Genomic DNA, 6,392 nt, shown 5'->3' with positions numbered 1-6,392 from the left:
ATTTCTCTCCTTCCCTCCTTCACCTGTTCATTTTCTGAGACAGGAAGGAATCTGATAGAAATTGTTGAAAATATTTCCGCTTTCATCATGTTGTGAAAGAAGAATCAGAACAAAAGGGAAAAATAACAAGAATGAAAAAATGTCCAAATGTGGAAGTAGTATGCTTCCATCTGCATTTTGACTCCATGGTTATTTTTCTGGATGTGGGTAACATTTTCCATAGTGAGTCTTTTGCAAGTCTTAGATCATAGGTTTATCATAGCAGATCATTGGCATAATGTTGCTCTTCCTATGTCCACTGTTTGCCTGCAGGTGGGAAAATCTTTCAGGTCCGTAGTAGGAGAATTTGACTAAGTGATGAGGCTTGGTGGCTTCCTTCCAGGGCACCATCCTGACCCTCCTTTTGTTAGTTTCCTTTTCTAATCACCATGAGTTTACCCCATTCCCCTTCACTACATGCCCCATGACACTTCATACTTTAATGTATCAGGATAAGAGGGCCTTCATTGCCCTTATTCCTTCTTTATTACATGCCAAGCTATTAAAGAGCCACATGGTTGACAAATGGAAAATTCCACTTTTGTGAACAATTATCTTCGTTCTGTGTTTACTCTATAGAATGTGCTTCCACCCTGAAATAGTGGTCATGTTGCCAAGGCTAGGTTGATGCATTTGGGAATGAGGAAACTATAAACGCTCCTAGCCTGTATTTCATGCACAATATAAGAGAAAGTATCAGAAATGAAATTCTGAAACTCAGACCATTCTATATGGAGAGAGAAAAGGAATTGCCTTAAGAGATCAGTGTAGATGCCCAGGGAGCTCTAGAGCCTAATTAGATTTTGAAAAGCTATATTAAGATGATGGGAATAAGGAAAAGGATAGTTAACAAAGGATGGACGTAAAAAGATGTTTTGAGGAGTGCTGAAGCCAATGGAGAGCGGAGATTGGTGAGGCAAGTTCAGGACAACAGAAAGGGCTTTTCAATTCTGGCTGATGGGAAATCAAGGATGTGATTAGACCACAGGTTAGGATGGATAGGATGATCACTGACAATAGGGTGAAGGCAGAGCTGCTCAGTTCATTTTTCCTCTTGTGCTTTCTGCCAAGGAGAGTGACCTTTGCAATGGAGAGGCTAGAACAAAAATGGTTCACAGAGATCTGCTCCCCAATGTAAGTGAGGGGATAGAGAGTGCTGAGCAGCCACAGAAGAGCTCAGCTCACCTGACTCAGATGGATTCTGAGTTCAGGAGACTATAGGAGGCAGAGGGGACTGAGGAGCCCATGTCAATAACATTAGAAAAGTCTCCATTCAGTAAGGACTTGTCCAGCACCCAGTATGCACTAGATTCTGCTACCACTTTAGATGCAAGTGCAAAGACTGAAGCAGTTCCTACTCCTATGGAGCTTCCCTTCTATTGGGGGAGATAAGGAACATGTGTAAAAATATACACAACCTAAATATGGAGCAAATGTAAAGAGGCAGTTAAGCGCAAGGTATTTGCGGGGAGGGGGTGAGCAGCAGTAACTTGCTGATGCCAAACAGCCTGGGTCCTTTATAGGTTTTTCTATGAGTGAATGACTTAAATCCAAGTCAAAAATTGGGAAAAGAACCACGTTTCTAGACCTCAGATTATTCTCAAACAAGCCTAGAAAGCTGAAATGGAAGCAAGGAAGAAGACAGCATGCACACATAGACATTCAACTTCTTCTGTGAGGAGATGTGAGGAATGACCATCTGCTATTGTTTCTGTGTCAGCTTTGGGTAGCAGTGCAGATTCTGCCCATTCTGTAGTTGTCACTCAGAACATCTCCACCATCCTCTCACCCAGTTTATCACTCTGCTTATGCTGACCCAGGCTCTACTAAATCTAATGTCTTCATCTAAAGCCATAGTGGTGACTCCTCATGTCCTTCCCTTCCCCTCACAAACCCATTCCAGTTCAATGTCTGGGGATGGTCGTTTGAATCCTGAATATTTGTTTAATTGCAAAACTAGTAGGTCTATGTCCCTACCTCAGGCTTCTTGAGTCACTACTCTCTGTGGGCTGCATGAAACCTTTTTTCAGCTATTGTCTGTGATCCTTATTTTAAATATTGAGGCAGCTTGTAATATTTTTCTTGTATTTTAGCATTGTCAATTTTGACTGTGAGAATTCTGTGAATCTTGCTTATGGCATTTTGTCCACATTTTGGGCCAAGCCTAGGAATTGTTCTAAAACGTTTTCTTTTTTTTTGTGGGGAAGAAGCATCTCTTAAATGCCTACAATGTGTGCCAAGCACTATGATAATCCCTTAATATTATCACATTTGATCGACCTAACAACTAAAGGATGTACATTATGTAATGATTCACTTTTTACAATTGAGAAAACTGAGGCAGAGAGGGGTTAAATGACAGGACTAGGGACAAAGTTTTCTTCTTTCTTTTTAAAAATCAAATTGACCAAAACTTTATCAATTTTATTGTTTTTTTTCATAAAACCAACTCAGCTTTTTTAAATTTAGCTCAATAGTTTTCTTAATTTCAATTTTATTAATTACTCCTTTGGTTTTCAGTATTTCTTTATTTTTATTTTTATTTATTTTTTAATTAATTAATTTATTTTTAGTTTTCAACTTTAATTTTCACAGGAGTTTGAGTTCCAAATTTTCTCCCCATCTCTCCTCTCCCCACCACAAAACACCACGCTTTCTTATTACCCCTCCCCTCAGTCTACTCTCCCTGCCATCACACCCCTTCCTTCCCTTATCCACATCTTTTCTCTTTTCTTGTAGGGCAAAATAGATTTCTATACCCCATTACCGGTATTTCTTATTTCCCACTTGCATGCAAAAACAGTTCTCAACATTCATTCTTTAAACTTTGAGTTCCAACTTTTCTCCCTTCCTCCCTCCCCACCCATCCCCACTGAGAAGGCAAGCAATTCAATCTAGGCTATATATGTGTAGTTTTGCTAAATACTTCCATAATAGTCATGTTGTGAAAGATTAACAATATTTCCCTCCAACCTATCCTGCCCCTTATTTATTCTATTCTCCTTTAGACCTTGTCCCTCCTCTAAAGTGATTGCTTCTTATTACTCCCTCATCCCATTTGCCCTCCCTTTCAACACACTACTCCACTTATTTCCTTCCCTACTTTCTTTTGGCGTAAAATAGATTTTCATACAAAATTGAGTGTGCATGTTATTCCCTCCTTAAGCCAAATGTGATGTGAGTAAGCTTCACTATTTACCTCTCACCCCCCCCTTTGTCTTCCACTGAAAAAAACTTTTTCTTGCATCTTGTATGAGAGCTAATTTGCCCCATTCCATTTCTGCCTTTCTCCTCCCAATATATGCCTCTCTCACCCCATAATTTTATTTTTTTAGGTATCATCCCTTCCTATTCAACTCTCCCTGTTCCCCCTGTCTATATGTGTACAATCCCTCCAACTACCTGAATATTGAGAATAGTCTCAAGAGTTACAAATATTATCTTTCCATGTAGCAATGTAAACAGTTCAGATTTAGAAAGTCCTTTACAATTTCTCTTTCCTGTTTACCTTTTCAAGATTCTCTTGATTCTTGTGTTTGAAAATCAAATGTTTCATTCATCTCTGGTGTTTTCATCAAGAATGTTTGAAAGTCCTCTGTTTCACTGAATGACCATTTTTTTCTCTGAAGTATAATCCTCAGTTTTGCTGGGTAGATGATTCTTGCTTTTAATCCAAGTTCTCTTTTTAGATCTCTTTCAGCAAGTGATCAGCAGATTCTCTCAATATTTATTTTGCCCCTTGGTTCTAGAATACTACGGCAGTGTTCTTTGATAATTTCATGAAAGATGATGTCTAGGCTCTCTTTTTTTGATCATGGCTTTCAGGTAGTCCCATGAATTTTAAATTGTTTCTTCTGGACCTATTTTCCAGGTCAGTTGTTTTTCCAATGAGATATTTCACATTGTCTTCTATTTTTTCATTCTTTTGGCTTTGTTTTGTAATTTCGTGCTTTCCCCTAAAGTCATTAGCTTCCATCTGCTCCATTATAATTTTTAAAGATCTATTTTCTTCAGTGAGCTTTTGAACCTCCTTTTACATTTAGCTAATTCTGTTTTTTAAAAAATTCTTCTCCTCGTTGACGTTTTGGAGCTCTTCTTCCATTTGAGCTAGTCTATTTTTAAAGGTGCTATTTTCTTCAGCATTTTTTGGGTCTCCTTTAGCAAACAGCTGGTTTGCTTTTCATAATTTTCTTGTATGCTCTCATTTCTCATTCTAATTTTTCCTCTATCTCTCTTACTGGATTTTCAAAATGCTTTTTGAGCTCTTCCATTACCTGAGTTCCTTGCATGTTTATTTTGCAGGTTTTGGATGCAGAAGCCTTGACTTCTATGTCTTCCTCTGATGGTATGCATTGATATTCCTCATCAGTAAGGTTGGAAGAATATACCTTTTCACCAAGAAAGTAATCTTTTATAGTCTTATGTTCCCTCCCTTTTGGGTATTTTCCCAGCCAGTTACTTGACTTTTGAGTCAGTTGTCAAGAGGGGGGTATGCTCTGGGGATCAGTAAGTTCTCAGTTATTTCCTATGGTGGCATAATCACGGCAGAGGATGTTACTCCTCTTCTGGCCTGTACTCTGGTCTGGGAGCTACTAAAGCTTTTCTGACTAGGTTCTGCAAGCAGAATTCCCTTTCCACACCACACATCAGAACACACATCCACCACACCAGCACTCTTCATCACCCCAGAACTCTTCAACACCCCAGGACCACCACTGAAGGCTGAGACCCAGATCAGCGACTCAATTCTCCTTGGGTCTTTAGGCTGAGGGCTCCAAAAATGGACACTACTGCTGCTGCCACCTGAGGCTGGGGCTAGGAGAGGACCTTGCTCCCTTTAGTTTAATGCAGCTTTTCTACTGTGCTCATTGCAGTTTCGAATATAAAATTCCCCATCATGTCTAGTTTGTCTGCACTCTTCTGGCAATCTTCGATTCCCAATACAGACACCACAACCATCTATCACTCTTCTGGAGACACTGCTAGGACATCAATGAAAATGTTGAGAAGATGGTGGAGTGAGAGCAACTACCAACCTAAAATTTAATACTAACTCCCTCAGATACCTCTAAAAAGAGCATGCGAATGGATTTTGGAGGAGCAGAATTCAATAGGAGACAGACTGTGGCAGATCTCCAGGGCAGGACAGACTGAAATGTTGATGAGAAGAATCTGTTGCACAGGACTGGAGGAGCACTCAGTGCACAGGCTTTACCAGGCATGGCAGAGCTGACCAGGAAGTTCTGGGTAGTCTGAGGCAGTGGCCACAATGCAGAATCTCAGGCATATCAACCCAGGAGAGGAGTCAATGGAACTGAGCAAGTGAGTGCCCAGAGACCCAGGTAACAGTAGCAGTTGCTCCTGAGACTCTCAGCTCACAGAATAAATGTCTGTATGGCACGTGCTTGAACTTTTGGGAGCTAAGATAACAGAGTGGTCAGTAAATGCTCTCCACCTCCATTTTTTGACCTCGAAAAACCCATAAAATATTTCGCCAGGAAAAATCCTGGAACAGTGGGTTCAGCTGAAGGGGTAAGCAATCTCTTAGCCTGTAAGGACAGGAAAATAGCAAAGGGGGGGGCCCTCTTTCTGTGGCTGAAGGGGACCAGTACAGGACTAGGACTGTCCCAGACAGTCCCACCACAGCAAACTACATGAAGATCCTGAGCCCCAGGGGTTTTGAGCCCACAACTGCCAACACCAGGACCCCAGGCGTGCCTCAGCACCCCAGGGGAATTGGAAAGGCACTAGTACAGATGGGGTTCACCAACCACTGAACTTGCCTATGTTCTAGCTCAGCAAAGGAAATCTCCGTTGGCCAGACCACGCCTCCCCCACACTTAACACAGATCACTCCAGGGTAACTCCGGGGAAACCCAGAAAGACTTCCCCTGGCTTCTGCTTTCAAACATCAGCCAGCTCAGCACCAAGTAGGCTGCAGTACTTAAACTTCTAGTTGAAAGAACCAGAGGCCACAACACAGAAAACCTCAAGTTCTAGGCACAAGAATTGCGGGACAGTGCCTTCTGTGCCCCAGAAACAGAGATCTACTTTAAAAACCAGGAAAAGGGTGATCATTATGAGTAAGAAGCAAAGCAGAAAAGAAAAGACCATAGAATCTTTCTATGGAGACAAGGACCAAAACATGAGTACCAAAGAAGTCATCATCGAGACGGTACTCCCATAACAAACTTCAAAAGGGAATATGAACTGGTCTCGAGCCCCAAGAGCATTCTTGGAAGAGGTCAAGAAGGATTTAAAAAGTCAAATTAGAGAAATAGAAGAAAAACCGGTCAATGATTTTAAAAGTATGAAAAAGAATTCATTGAATAGAAAAGGTCCTTAAAAAAGGA

Source organism: Notamacropus eugenii, chromosome 5, assembly GCF_028372415.1.
Source record: "Notamacropus eugenii isolate mMacEug1 chromosome 5, mMacEug1.pri_v2, whole genome shotgun sequence".
Taxonomy (NCBI): Eukaryota; Metazoa; Chordata; class Mammalia; order Diprotodontia; family Macropodidae; genus Notamacropus; species Notamacropus eugenii.
The sequence above is the reverse complement of the archived record's forward strand: the minus strand, read 5'-3'. Positions refer to the sequence as shown.